The 15,695-nt window shown below is 46.5% G+C and overlaps 1 non-coding gene across 1 annotated transcript; it reads right to left on the bottom strand.

Moving 5' to 3' along the window:
* Positions 1-10,051: 10,051 nt before the first annotated feature.
* On the bottom strand, positions 10,052-10,158 carry LOC136553037 (small nucleolar RNA R71). Its single transcript, XR_010782943.1, has one exon. It is a non-coding gene; the product is annotated as a small nucleolar RNA R71 (small nucleolar RNA).
* Between the last annotated feature and the right edge of the window lie 5,537 nt (positions 10,159-15,695).

Genomic DNA, 15,695 nt, shown 5'->3' with positions numbered 1-15,695 from the left:
CATGATCCTATGGCCATGTCAGTTGGCGGTGGGCAGGAGGTGGAGAGGTGCGGCAATGTTCCCATGCTGAGGAAGCATGCTGCGAGCGCGAACGCCGTCGACAAACAGGAGGCGAAGTGGACACGGTCACCGCGCCCTTCGGTAGCATCGTTGGTCTCATCCCCACCTACCACGGGCACAGCCGAGCAACCCAGGCGGTCAGAGGAGCGGGCTTGCACCCGTGCATCATTGGGGCCAGCGCCAGCGCATGACTCATAGCGTGAGGATGCCCCGCCTACTGCTCTGATCAGCATGCCCTAAGCGAAAGGTCGTGGTGACTCACGGGCTAGGTAGGAGCCGGTTGGGTCGACTCTGCCCCTAGCTGAAGTGAGGGGGCACGGGTCGTAGCCCAAGATTGGTCCTCGCCCTATGGGCCTGTCGACATCGGGTCTTGGTTTTAGAGTCGTACCGCTTACATCCCAGTATGTCTTTCTTTGTTTTTTTCGATCTTGCTATTGAGTCCTTTTTGGTGTATGACTAACATGTACTTTTTGACAGCGGTCGGATGCTGATGGGGTTGAGCATTGCCCCAACTCCCGTGCAGGAGGTTTGGAGGCCCACCTTGCAATGCACCACGGCGAGTGGTGGGGAGAGCAGAGTGGTGGTGGTGGATCCTTCCATTCCGGGGGTGGTGCCCCTAGGATCAGTCGTTAGTACAGCAGCGGCATTAGCGTTGGTGGCAATCCCGGTGGCGACATTGGAGGTCACATCAGAGGTAACCCTTGTGGCCCCTCCTCTGCCAGCTACGGTGTAAGAGGAGAGGGAGACTAGGTTCCCTACCTCACCGGGTGGAGGGTTGCATGGCTCACCCGCCCGGTTGGGGCCGAAGGTGCCAGGGGATGCGGCTGGGCCAGAACTGGAACATCTACCGGTGGCCCAAAAAGGTGAGGTGGTGGAGATCCCCACTAGCAACAAAGCGGATGATGTTTTGGAGCTACCGGCGCCGTCATGGGAGCTGGCGGTGGTCCGGTTGGAGGCTAGGCCCTCTAGCGAACTAGAGGATACTGACTTGGTGTGGCCCTGCCCTGAGGACCCGACCAAGGTTTGGTTCATCCTTTGGGATTAGCAGTAGTGTTAGCTCCGGGACATCCTTGGGGGAGAGGACTTGCCATGGAGTTCGATCTTGCCATGCTGTCGGTGAAGCTTGAGGATGCCTAGGAGCAGGATAAGTCTATCCAGCGTTTGGTCAAGGTTGACCTGCAACACACCATGGAGGTGAGTTTCCCATGCTTGTCCTTGACCCCTTGGTCTCTCATTGGTTGCCTCAGCATGTTTGCTTCTTGTTTTTGTAGGGTCTGCAGGAGATGTCATGCCGCAAGTCCCATTTCCTCTAGATGGAGCATGCTCAGATGATTGAGCTTGAGCTTTAGCTGGAGTTTGCCTACCACGAGTCCCAGGACCGGGCAACAGAGGTGACCGAGGCGTGGATGGTGGAGCGGGCGACCGCTGCCGAGCGGGGGCTTAAGGCGTTGAAAGCCTACGAGGTAGAGATCGAGGCAGAGCTATGGAAGTCCTTGGCGAACACTGAGGCGGCGCTCCAAAGATCCCTAGAGACCCTAGAGTCAAAGCAAAATGCCCTAGAGTTAGAGCGGAATGCCTTGGAGTTAGAGTGAAAGGCCCGGTCAGAGGCAGACCAGGAAGTGCTTATGCTTTGGGGCCAGGTGATGGGGATGGAGGAGGCGAATGCTTGGCTACGCAAGCAGGTGACCCAGTAGGTGGAGGGACTCTCTATCCTTGAGAACACCTGCCTTGGTAAGTACCTTTTGTGCTTTTGAAGTGTTGGTTTCTTCCTTTAGCTTGATTCTGAGCTTGTCGCCCTTTTTTAGAGCTAGGTGGAAATGTGGAGTTGTTGGAGCGGAACCTAGAGACGACCAAGGCAACAACTAGCTAGAATGCAGAGGCACTAGCCAAGTCCCTTGAAGAGCGACATGCTCTTGAGGGGGAACTTGTCTAGATACGCAATGTTGCCTAGCTCGTTGTCTTGAGGGTCTTTGGGTCGGCGCCAAGTACTAGTGCACCCGCCATCCAACTGGTGGAGGTTCCAGATGAGGTTCGGGCCCTCATTAGACATGGGTTATTCTATGGAGTGTTGGGGGTGTTGACTTCAGAGGCGATGTACCACCTGGACCTAGACTTCGCCACTATCTGTAGCGGGTATGCCAACGGCTTGAGCACGGAGAACATCCAATCGCTCGAGGGGAGCTTGTTGCCACATGCCAAGTTGGTGGCAGAGCAAGTCACCGCACAGTGGGTGATGGATGCTAGCCATGTGGACCTAGTTGATGGTGCACATCAAGAGGACATCGCCCATCCTATAGATAGAGTGGAGCCCGGGTCAGAGATGAATGTCGCCCCACTTCCGACGGAGCCAAATGTCATCCCGCTAGAGAGCGAGCAGCCCATGCCCTTGCTGGTCACACCAACAGTCATTGTCACCGAGGAGCCATAGTAGAATTTCTAGAGTAGAAGTAGATGTAAAAAGTTAAGTTCGTGGGGGAGCCCCCTACAAACATTTTTTGTGTATTCAATGGATTAGTTTCGTGTTTTGTGATGGAATCACTCCATTTGGGGAAGCTTGTCCCATTCGTTCCTTGGTTTTACATTAGCATAATTTTGGTTTTTGTTCTTTCTATTTCGCACTTGCCCATTCGTGCCATAGGCTGCAACCTTAGGATCCCAAGCATGGCCCACGAGGCTCAGCTGCTTCTAACCATAGATAGAAGCGGGGTGTGATCAGTCAGAATATTTGAAGCAAAGCTACATAAGGTAAATTAAAGGAATGAACTACCCTTTTGTTTGGGTAGGAAGGAGTTTTACCATATGATAGTAAATGAAAAGAGAGGTGGTAGTGCACCCCCGTGGGCCCCCCAAGCGACCCAGGCCAAAAGTGTTCGGGTCAGGGCGCTTTTATAGGAGCAAACGTTAAGTAAACAATGGTAAGACTGAATTTTAGGGGAAGAAATGACATAGCTGTTCCAATCATTGGTGAGAACATTGCCGTTATCATCCTTCAGTCGGTAGGCATCCAGTTAGATCACCTCAACCTTTAGTCATCCGAATCCTTGCCCACTATGTCCCCTTTCCTGGCCATTACTTCTTTGCCTTTTCCTTCTTTTGGCCCTCCGGCCTGTCGCTGAAGGCGCTCGAGGAGCTCGCAGTCCTTATAGAGGTGTTTGATAGGATAGGTGTGGTTGGTGCATGGGCCCTCTATGAGCTCATTGAAGTGGTCCAAAAGACCCTGCTAGGATTGCTTGCCTATGAGATCAGCCGTGGAGACCAACGCGGAGTTGGCCGATCAGCGGTGATCTTTTCTCTTCTTTTGGCCCCTCTGCATGGAGGGTCCCTCATCCTAATCGTCGTGCTTGGCCTTGCCTTTGCCTTGGCCTCCATTGAAGCATTGCTAGAGTGGCACTCTCTAGATGCGTTGGGCAAAGGCCCGTGGTCTCAGGCTATCCGGACTGGGACTCCGGTCATCCGGCCGACGACTGCGCCTGGGGTGTGTTTCACCACTCCTCATGATGGTCCGGTTGAGGTCTATGTCGCCTGCCATTACTTCTGCTCGATGGATGCCATGATCCTACTAGGACTAACGCCGGTTGCTAATGACACTATGAGCATCTTGGTTCGGCCTAAGCCGCTCACATATAGGTGGTCGGTGTAGAGTGGGTGCCAAGTCAAGCCAAGGCACAGATGCGGCCTCCTGTACCACGCTCAGCGGCTATAGCCATGAGCGGGTGGAGCGATTTGTTTGGTGCGCCCCCTGTCCCCTAGTGGGAAGAGAGGTTGCAAGTCAGTGTTGTGATGCAGGGCTCTCCGCCAGTTGAACGGCGATGGTTTCCACTAGCGTCTAGAGGTTCCGATGGATCGCCTATTCCTAGGGGTCATTCGGCTCAGAAAGGCCACACAGAAGCATTGCTGCAGTGGCAATGTTATGGTTAGCCCAAGTGAACAATCAAGGATCATTCCCCCTGTCCATGATGTTGTGCTAGAGCCAGTGGGTGTGACCCCGAGCACCACTCGCCGGTTTATGCGCACAGGGCGCAGCTTGGTGCACTGAGCATGCCGACGCATGCGGTGGCTGGTTCAGCCGCTGTTGTCATAGCTCCTCGCCGTGCTTCTGTGTGAGAGCAAGGGTCCCCGCACAAGGGTTTAGAGGGGTGTGAGTCTCCAAGGACTCCACTACCACCAGCTGCTATCTCAGAGCGTCTGCCATAGCGCACTCTTGGGATGGATAGTGGCTAGGCGCCATGTCGCTGATGCTAGAGCCGTCGCTCTCAACATCATCATCCATGATGTCAAGGAAACAGGTGGGAGCATAGCGCGCCATCCCCATGAATTTAGACGTGAGAGGGGGTGGCACCGGCATCCTTCGGAGCCCCTAGGTGTATGCATCCATGGGGGATGTGAGGCCGTAGGGGAACCGGTTGCATGGCGGTCGCGGCAGGGACAACGGGGTCCCTCTAGATAATCAACAGAGGATAGTAAATAGCGAGTAAATAACAGTATGTACATTACTCACAGTGGGGTTTGAGCAGAGAGTTTGCTCGGAATGAAGCATAGATGCCTTGTCATTGAAGTCATCGTGCGTCCTAGAGACGATGGAGGGTGCCCCTCCGACGGGCATCGGAACAAGTGCCTCCTCACGGAGGTGTAGTATGCTGAGCCGGTCGGTGATGAAGTCTAGGCTTCCGAAGAGGGAGGACTGGGATGGCTCAAAGATAGGTGGGACCCGCATCCCAATAGGTGGGAGTGCGGGAAACTCTAGTGAGCCAAAGCGAGTCGTATCTCTTGAGCCCGCCATGCTGAATGTGGTGAAAAATTGGGCCATTCGATGACCAAAAGTGTTGAACGTACAACGTCTTCCCCACGGACAGCGCCAACTATCGGTGCAGAAAGTGACCAACACGTAAATATTTATAGTTTTGCCATACATTGTGATCGAAGGTGGCCTAGCACTCAATGACATAGGGTTTATACGAGTTTAGGCAATGTGCCCTATGTCCAGTTTGAGTTGGTCAGTGACTTTATTCCTTAGCCCAGGTGCTCAAAGTTTTTAGTGGGGTTACAAACGAGAAGAAGAAAGATGGGGATACAAGAGGTCCAGTCGAACTCTGGTCAGAGGGACCGAGAGTGACGGGAACTCCGCTATGCGCTATGTGTTCGAGCGTGTGCTCGAGGTTTGAACCTGGTGGTTCTATTGTTGTGTACTAGTGAACTTGATCGATCTGAATCAACCTATCTATTGGAAGAGAGCACATCCCCTTTTATAGATGAAGGGGATGGCCTTACAAGTGAGAGGGAGAGAGTACGTTTGCTACTAATTCTTGCTGCCCACGCCAGTGGGTACAAGATGGTGGTAGGCACCCACAACACTATTGAATGTCATATGCACATGGGAGGTTGCGTCGTCTTCTTCAGGTATGGCAGATGTTGGTACCTGCTATACTATTGATGCTGAGAGGCATGTTGGGGGTTTTACCATGTTCGCCTGGTATGGTAAATGCCGGCGCCCACAACACTGTCGATGCATCAAAGACACATGGGGGGAGCCTTACCGTATTTGTCTGGTATGAGAGTTGATGGCTCCCATAACACTGTATTGGAAAATGTCAGTGCCTACAACACTACTTATGTTCTGTCATGCCAGGGAGGTCGTAGGGTACTGTCCTGCAGGTGTATAGGGTATGATCCTTGGTATTGCGATTGACTTGAGTGCGCTGCCTTACTTTCTCCTTCTGTTTCCTGGTCCTTATCGAGCGGGCATCCTCGGTCGGTTGGTCCCAATCGGCTCTAATTGTGCTAGTTGGAGAGGAGTTGTAAGCAGGGGTTCAACGCATCCTTGGTAGGAGAAGCAGGTCAGAGGTGGTGTTTGGCCAGGCCTTCTAGTCAGAGAGGTCGTTCGAGGTGGGCTGGAGACCAAAGCGAGCGCTCCGGTCGGAGAGGTGGGCCAGAGTCAGAAGCGGGCGTCGTTCCTTCTCAACCAAGCCTTCTGGTCAGAGATTGGATCATCCTTTTGGCCTGTCATCTAGGTATTTGGGTCGGCCCATGAGTTGCGCATTGCTTGCAACGTCATCTGTAAGGCCAAGCCTTTGTTGGGAAGCCGGTCCATGAGGGACCGTGGGTTTATGAACTCGACACTATCCTTATTCATTAGCTACAAATTCACAATATGTTGTTCCAAAATATGCCAATGAATGAAAGAATTGGCTATGATGATAATTACTATCCAATCAATTACTCTAAATTTTCATATTGCCAATGAAAGAAAGATCAAGGAAGACCAATTCAATAAATTAGCTAACCTTTGTCAAAATTAAGAGAACTCTTAGTTGACTATCAAATGATCTAGCTAGAAGGGAAAAAAGGGTGTCGACATAGATATTAGGGGTAACACTTCTTGTCAGGGTTATGATCCCCTGGTGTCTCAAGGCATCAACTAACCAGCAGGCCAAGTGGCCCATGATACAAAAGCTATCTTGAGCCCAAACGACCATGGCCTAGACATGCTAAGCGGACCAGGACAGGCGCTGAAGTTAGGGTCATCCACGACCGCTCCCTCCTACCTTGGCTGCACGCCATACAGTAGCACACGACCTCTTTCCATCCTAACCTTAGGGAAGGGACAGGAGAGACTTAGTCCAGCCAAGCATGCCTACTCTAGCAAGAGCAGACATGCCGCACTCACCCCGCAAGGACCGAGGGGACAATGGTCACCTCGGTCCGATCAGACGCCATCCCTGTGCCACATAGTAGAGACAAGATAATACCGCCAAGCGATGGTGGCAAGTATGGTGACCCACTGTCCAAATATGACCCGATAAGACAGACATATGACCCCACCCACTACGGATGGGGAGCCACGACGGTTGCCTTGACTTTTGAGGACAACTAAGCCAACGAAGGCCATGACCCAAGAGTGTAGGATCATGGCCACCAGCATGACAAGCAGCAAGATGACAACAGCCTAGGGGATCAAGAGAACAGAAGGTGATGATGAAGGCCACGACAAAGACCATATTGCACAGGACGGCTAACGAAACACCAACATGCCCATAGTGCCGCCACAAATGGCACTATAGCACCATGTCACACCATGCCACGACATGGACATAGGACCATGATGACAACCATGTCTAGACATGCACCACATGATGGCATTACTTACAAGCCAAGTTAGCTAAGTTCCCTCCCTTAGGCTCACGACCCCTCGGTCGCAAGAACCTCCTTCTTTGTATGTGACCTAGCCCCGAAAACTATATAAGGGCAGCCTGGGCACCCTTTTGAGACATCATCTTCACCAGTCCTGGACTCTCAAAGCTCTCATTTAGGTAGTCCATCTTCTAGCTCTAGCTCTCCTACCTCCTCCACTATTCTTGCACCCCCATTGTAAGAACTTCAGAGCATTTAAGCGAGGAACATGCACTTGATCATCTTTGAGACTGGACGTAGGGCTTTGGCCTGAACTAGTATAAATCCTTGCATCTTTTGGATGCTACCATCATCTGGCTAGAGTAGCACGACAATCGTATAAATTCACTAGTGCGGTTTACAAAACATCGACAATTGGTGCGCCAGGTAGGGAACAGTCGCGCACTCTCATTTGTTGAGAAGGAAGCGATGGCTCCTTGCACTATTGGTGGATTCACTCATGGAATGGACCATGGTGGCCACATCCTTCATGAAAACCATGAGTTCACTGGCATCAAAGGGCCCGCTATTGTCGGTAGTTAACAACCATTATAAACCATCAATATAACATGTATAAGGGCATAAATATAATCACAAATGAAGGTCTAAGGGTTTAAATTAACAAATTCCATGAGTTTTGGTGAATCTATATTTTCTGCAGGATTTATCTAGAGAATCGTCAAGGTGGACCTACATGTCAGATTTAATTGTGCTTATCCACAGCGAAACGGACACCAAAAGTTTCTAGAAGACTCAGGAGGACTCCACACTGAAGCAGAGGGTGAGACACCGGCCCCACCTATAAGTCGCTCGGCCCCTAGGGCCCACCTGTTAGCCCCTCATTGTTATGTCAGTTCTCCACCACCTTCTAGGTTGCATCTACACCGTCCATTAAGTCGGTTTGATCTAAGGGCTCACGTTGGATGCTCTGAGCTATATATAATAGCCCCTGCCACCCCCCGAGGCATGTTGCATAAGTCATTTGAGAAGATAGAAACCCTAATCATCCTTAGAGCTCCACCATATACTAGGGCATAGCTAGTTAGGCTAGGTCTAGATGGAGGCAAGCAGGCTTCGCTTGGATTCCCGATCTTATTAAGAGCGTGGTTTGGTATAATCTTTGTACCCCCTTTCTCCTGTACCTCCATTACTTTTATATGCTAGTTACAATTGTTAAGACAATATCAGTACTCATCTTATTCATGTTCTTCCATATAATGTTCATCGTCTACTTTGATTATATGCTTAGTATAGTTGGATTATCATCATATTCATGCATAAGTTCATATAGCTCTTAGTCTAAGGATCCATGGGTGGATGGTCGATATTGTGTAAGCCCGTGGTGCTTATGCGTTGTTTACCTATGGATACACCCTATATTCAATGTCATGTGGTAGATCACGGATGTGACACTCCCGTTGAGTCCTTTGTAGTCCACTCCCTGAATATTAGTGCACGTAGGGTTCGGTTACGAAGGAAGAGCAGGCTCTCTTCTTAATCTTCCTTAGTAATATCCCTTATGTGTAGATATGACGATGATCTTAGCAATGATTACTAGGTATAATTGCACTAATCAATGTATGCTTTGACTTGTAATTAAGAATGACTTAGGAATTATTCCCCTAATATTCTACCTGACCATGCTAATGCCATTGAAAGGAGTACTCCGAGTGACTTGTGATTATTAATACCTATCATATATCTTATCCTATGACTTACCCCTGTAATGAGTAGAATATTGGTTATGGTTTACTTCTCCTTCAATACTATAGGTTATTAATACAAGTCCATGCTAGACCTTCCTGTGGTAAAAATATAAATACCGATAACTAGAATACTCTCGGGTAAAATGCTACAATGGTATATTATCTATGCGCTTGTAGATCCTTTTCATTCATATATTTATTTATTCTTTCTAGTCACATAATTAATAAAGAACTGCTTAGTATTATTCTAGTAGTAATGCTATGTAGTACCAACAAGTATCTCTGATATCATCACTAGGGATGACAACCTAGTAAAGTTAGGTGATATAGGTTTATAATAGGTGGCTATTTAAAATCAAGTGACATGTTAATAAATACCAACAAGCATTTCTAGCACTATTGCTAGGTACTAGATTTAAAACATTGTTCTTAGTAGCGGCGCTAAGAAATGTCAATAAGCAATTTTGGCGCTGTTGCCGGGGAAGGTAGCTAGGCAAAGGAAGTATTGATAAACTTATACTTATTGATGTGATCGAGATAACCATTGACCTCTGCTCAAATAGGATTACCTTTGTTCTATCTACTTTCATATCTTATGCAGGGTAATGTATGACCGGTTTTGACCTTCCGACGAACTATGTTGAAGATCCAGAAGCATTACTTAAAAGGTCTAAGGCTAAACTCAAGAAAGTTTTAGCTTTAGAGTAGGAAGATAACCAGATAAGGTGAAGCTTAACACCTGAATTTGAAGCTATGGCTAACAAGACTCTCCGTGAATTCTCTGCTCTAACTATGGCCAACATCCATACTAGACCGACAGCCAATGTTGGAGACAATGGATTCAAGCTCAAGCCAGCTCTCATCAAAATGGTGCAAGAAAACCAGTTTTGTGAAAGGCACATGAAGATGTGAGTGGACATCTACAACACTTCCTAGAGATTTGTAGCACTTTCACCATCAAAGGAGTAACCCAGGATGCCATATTACTTCACCTCTTCCCATTCTCACTCTTGGGGAAGACAAAGCAATGGTTCTACTCCAACAAAGATAGAAATACTACATGGGATAATTGCTCTACTGCCTTTTTAGCAAAGTTCTTTTCCACAGGCAAGACCAATGCTCTGCGAGGGAGAATTTCAAGCTCTCAACAAAGACATGATGAATCTATCCCTGAGGCATGGGAACACTTTCAAGATTACATTGCGGAACATCCTCATCATGGAATGGAGAATTGGCTAGTCATGTAGACTTTCTACCATGGGTTGACCAATAGTACCCATGAGGCTATAGATGCTGCTACTGGAGGTGCATTCCTATCACTCACCATACCAGCTGCAATAGCTCTTGTGGAGAAGATGGCCTCCAATCAAGGTTGGATTGAAGAACGTGTTTAGACCCACCAGAGAGGTGGAGGTATGCATCAACTTAAGGAGGTAGACATGTTGTCTGCTAAGATGGACCTGCTGATGAAGAAGCTTGAAGATCGAGCCAATGAGAAGCAAGAAGTCATAAATATTAATGATTCTCGCATAACATGTGAAGTATGTGGAAACACTAGGCATTCAGGGAGCAAATGCCCTAAGACCCAAGAGGATGTGAACTTTGTCAACAACAACTACTACTTTCATCCTAAGCAGAATCAAGGATGGAACCAACAATAGAGACCGAACTACCAAGGTAATTATCAAGGTAACTATCAAGGCAATAATTTTAATAATTTCAATCAACCACCCTTGAGAGAACTAATTGCTGGCCAATCCAAACTTATGGAGGGATTATCTAGAAAGGTAGCTACTAATGATAAAATTCTAGAGAACATAAATAATAGAATGGATAGCTTTGCTTCTGCCATTAAAAACCAACATAGCTTTAATAAAATGATAGAATCACAAATAGCTCAGTTGGCTACTGCTATTCCTCTAGCCAACAAAGGTAAGACTCTAGGGCAACCGAAAGATCTAGAAACTATAAATCTTGTCGATATTCATAATGCAACATATTACTGTTGTTAACACTAGATTTTGGTCGATTCTGGAGGATGACAGGTGGACCCACATGCGGGAGGAAGGGTATTCGGCAAACAAAACAAGCGGTTGGCTAAATGCTTGTGCGGTCGGTTACTCCAGAAGGCGGTGACTCCATTCAGGAAAGCAGAAGATGGCAGGCGAGGCCGATCGAAAAGATGAAAGTTGTAATAATAAAGGACTCTGAGAGTTTAGGGTAAGGAATCGTAAGTTTCAAAGTTTGTTTAAAAGTTCCTTTGTAAATCGTAGTCTTCTAGGACTCGTGTTTTGTCTAGGGTATAAATATTGACCCTCAACCATTGTAATAGGGGTTCACAACCAAATCAATACAACCGGCCCCGTGCCAACTTTCGAGTCCTTTTGTCGTGTCGTCGAGTTCTTCGAGAGGAGTCATCGATCCGTCGACCTCCGTAAGTTCCGACAACCTTGTTATCATGTTTAGTATCATGCGGTGGATTTAAACGTGATGCAAGTAGTCTTGTTTGTTTTCAATGGTCGTGCGGCGGATCTTTGCTTGACAATCAAGAAGTCTTTGCTTATGCTTTGTTTATGAGTAGATACCGTGCGGCAGGCGTTTGCTCAATATGCTTAGTGAAAGCAAGATAGTTATCGGCTCTCTTAGATATGACAAATCTAAATAGATTCATTAAGTTATCCAGTGTTGCATGTTTTAAATATTTTATATATTTGTAACACACTTCTGCCCAATCTAGATTGATATTGTTCGGCTCTCTCTTATGGTTTTATTCGTGCTTCGACGATCATTGCTTTTCATACTACCTTTGCAAATAGATAACATGCTCATAATGGCTGAGTTATTTTAATCTGGATTGTCACATGTCGCGGGTTCATGCATGTTAATCACATTTAAGCTTTAACGAAACCAGGTGTCGTGCAGCAGATGCAGGTTTTAGATTAGTTTAATCGTTTTTATTTGCACGTTCCTTCTTCATGGACCCCAATTCGGCTGGACTGCTGAGCTTGGTTATGCATTAACTCATAATTAATTTCACTTGTTTCAAACATGTCTTCCCATGCACATGCATTCGGCAATCAGGTCTTTACGTGCATTCATCTTACGATTAGCTGAATGGTTTATAAACTTGTTGGCAGACAGCTCTCTATAGCTTTATGTCGTTGTAAGTGGCTTCAGGGCCGTATATGTGGAACTATCTGGTCTCACCTGACATGTTCCGGTTTGGTATTTAATTGTTTTATCCCTTGTTAGTTTTCAGGTCAAACTGACTGGCACGCTTCCGGATCACGAAGCACCCGAGAACCCGATTGAAGCCACGCTTTCCGGCTTGCTATGTGTGAGGCATAGTGTGTCACATTTTGTGTCAACACACTTTTTGGCATGCCCGGTGGGACAATTTGTTAGTTCAAGATGGCGTCTGAGATCAACAATGATCATGTTCTGGATGTGAGCATGGCAGAATTGCCAGATAATTACAGGAATTTAGTGCTACAAGCATGTGAGCAATACCAACAGAAGTGTTTGATGTCTTTTTCCAAAAATAAGAGCAATAAAGTGTTTCAAAAGCAGTCAATGCCAAGGGTTCTTCTTCCGCATCAAACTGATTACACTGAAGAGGAGGATGCTCAGAAGATGGCAGCCCTAGTCTATAAAGCTATAGGAGAAACCATGACAAACCATCACACAGCTTTTCTGAATACCTTTCAGGCAATCATGATCAGTACTTTTGGTCCAATGGTTGATAAATACTTCGAGGAAAATGTTGGACCACTCAGTGGACCAACGCTTTTCAATGTTCCAAAGCATCAAGAGAAGCCTGTTGGAAAAGAAGTAGCATCGCCTTCAAATATAGGTGGATTGACTCACACTAAAAAGCAATCACATCCCACCTATGGCCAGGTGACATTTGGTACCATAGGAGAAGTGCCACCTTCAGCTTATAGAGTTTCTCCAGCATCAAACACATTGCAGAAGAATATGTATGGAGATGGGTATCAAGAATTTACTGATTACAGTGCTATCAATGCTATGCCAAATCCAGGGTATAGGAGTGTTTTAGGATTGCCTTCTGGAGTGCAAGTACAAGGAAATTAGGATTCAGGCATTGATTTTTTGATGCACAGGATGGCTGATATGATGCAGAATTAGTTTGGCTTGAAGCCAAAAAATCAATCCTATTCATACAAGTCTCCTTATCCAGAATGGTACAACAGAGTGGCATTACCTCCAAGGGTGAAGCCTCCAACAGATTTGACCAAGTTTTCTGGTCAAGATGATACTAGTACCATAGAGCACGTCAATCGGTACTTAATGCAGCTTGGAGAAGCTGCTTCAGATGAAGCTTGGAGGATTCGATATTTTCCTTTGTCTCTTACAGGACCAGCTTTCACGTGGTTCATGTCTTTACCAGCTTATTCCATCGGTACGTGGGCAGAACTAGAGCAGAAATTTCATTCATATTTCTACATGGGTACTAATGAGAAGAAGTTGGTTGATCTCATGAGTCTGAGGATGAGAACAAATGAGACACCATTGGAATATCTTCGCAGATTTAGGGAGACCAAGAATATGTGTTATTCTCTGAATTTACCAGATGATCAACTACCTAGAATAGCTATAGTAGGAATGTTGCCGAATATCAGGGAGAAGTTGTTCGGCATGGAGTTTGATGATCTTGGCCAACTTGCGCAGCGTTTAGCAGCTATGAGTAATCAGGCCCAAGGATTCAGGAGAGATAATCGCTTTCAGAAGAACAATGCCACTAATGAGGTGTATCAAGGTTTTCTAGAGGAAGCGACTGAGTATATTGATGAAGATGAGATAGCTGTAGCTGAGTTGAATTGGGCAAAGGAACCCACTCAAGTTAGTCAACGCTGGTTGAAACAACAAAAAGGAACCTATGATTTTGATGTTACTAAGGCAGACAGGCTTTTTGCATTGTTGATAAAGGAAGGACGCATCAAGCTGCTAGAAGGACATCCTATGCTACGGCCTGAAGGAGTGAAAGACAAAAAGTATTGTGGCTTCCATAACACTAATTCTCACTCTATCAATGATTGCCGAGTGTTCAGAATACAAATCCAGAAAGCTATCCAAGAGGGACATTTGAAGTTTGATGGCAAGATGAAAATTGATGATCAGCCTTTTCCACAAAATATGATTTCTTTCTCTGTGAATATGGTCTCTGCCAATGATCTCAAAGGTAAAGGCAAGGTAAAGGTGTTGACCTCTGATAGAGCAAAGGAAAGTGGTGCTGTTGACCCGGATCGGCAAGTCACCAGTAGAGAGCTGCAGCAATGAGTTTGGTTTCAGAATAGCCGAACCAAGAAAGGTCAAACTTCCAAACCCAGAGTTACATCACGTATTTTGCTAAACAAGTGGCAGAGAGAGCAAGAGAAGGAATACTATAAGAAGCAATGGTTTATGGTAGAATGCCGGAGGTATGAGGAAGAGGTATACTGAAGGGAGCAAGAAGAATACATGACAGAACAGGAGCAGTCTCATTAGGGTTGTTCGTTCTTTAGGCATTGTTGGAATGAAGGCTTGAGGTTGCCTGCAAGAAATAATTGTCCGGAGTGTAGTGCTCAGTACTCTGAGTATAGGCAATCTCGAGTCAACCGCTGTCCTGTCTATGAAAGACTTGGAACGAAGGTTCCTGAAGATGATCGATGCTTAAAAATAGATGATTTTGAGAATTAGCAAAGGAAAAGATTTGCAGGTCAAGGTTGGATTCATGATAGGGTGCATGATGAAGAAGCTGATTCTGATAGATACGTATGGCAAAAAGAACAGTGGTGTCCTCCAGGCCTGAAGAAAAGTCAGAAAAGAAGAGTTCAACGGTTGAGGAATAGGGAGTTGGAATAGGAAGTTACTGAGACAAAGCAAATATGGCGTCCTAAGAAGAAGCCTGATGGATGTGGTCCTTCGGCTAATGCTTGTATGGCTTTTTTCCTCCCATCAGAGTTTATAGCTCCCGAAAGCCAAGATGTCCAAGAAGAGGTGTACTCTGATTTTGATGAAAGTGAATGTCAGGATTTGATGGCTCAGCTTGCATTAACACGGCAGGCTGTTTTTGACAAACCGGTCAAGAATCGTCACTTGAGACCACTCTATTTAAAAGGATATGTCAATGGCAAGCCTTTAACCAAGATGTTTGTTGATGGAGGGGCTGCTATCAATATCATGCCTTATACTACCTTCAAAAAGCTTGGGATGACTAATGAAGAATTGTTGAAAACTAACATGGTGCTTAGGGACTTTGCTGGCAATCCTTCCGATACCTGAGGTGCTATCCATGTTGAGCAGACTATTGGGTCAAAAACTCTGATTACTACCTTTTTTGTCATTGATGGCAAGGGGGCATATAGCCTACTCTTGGGCAGAGATTGGATCCATGCTAATTGCTGCATTCCTTCAACCATGCATCAAATTCTCATTTAATGGATTGGAGATGACGTTGAAGTTGTACATGCTGATGATTCGGTAAGTGTTGCTGCCACAGAATCTACCTACTGGGAATATGAGGGCGTCGATTGTTTCTCTGGAAAAGTGTGGAAAGAAGGTCCTGTAAATGTTTTCAGTGAGGGTCAACAGCCGATCCAAGCAGTCGGCTCTCATAGCAATTTTTAATGGGAAATCTCATCGATGGCAACAAAGGAAAGTTGGGACGTGGTTTTATGTCGGCTGATAAGTTGGAAGAAATTAATGTTGGTGATGGTTCTAAGCCAAGGCCAATGTATATTAGTGCAAAGTTAGACCCAG

This window comes from Miscanthus floridulus, chromosome 4, assembly GCF_019320115.1.
Source record: "Miscanthus floridulus cultivar M001 chromosome 4, ASM1932011v1, whole genome shotgun sequence".
Lineage (NCBI taxonomy): Eukaryota > Viridiplantae > Streptophyta > Magnoliopsida > Poales > Poaceae > Miscanthus > Miscanthus floridulus.
This window is presented reverse-complemented; position numbering and strand designations above follow the sequence as displayed.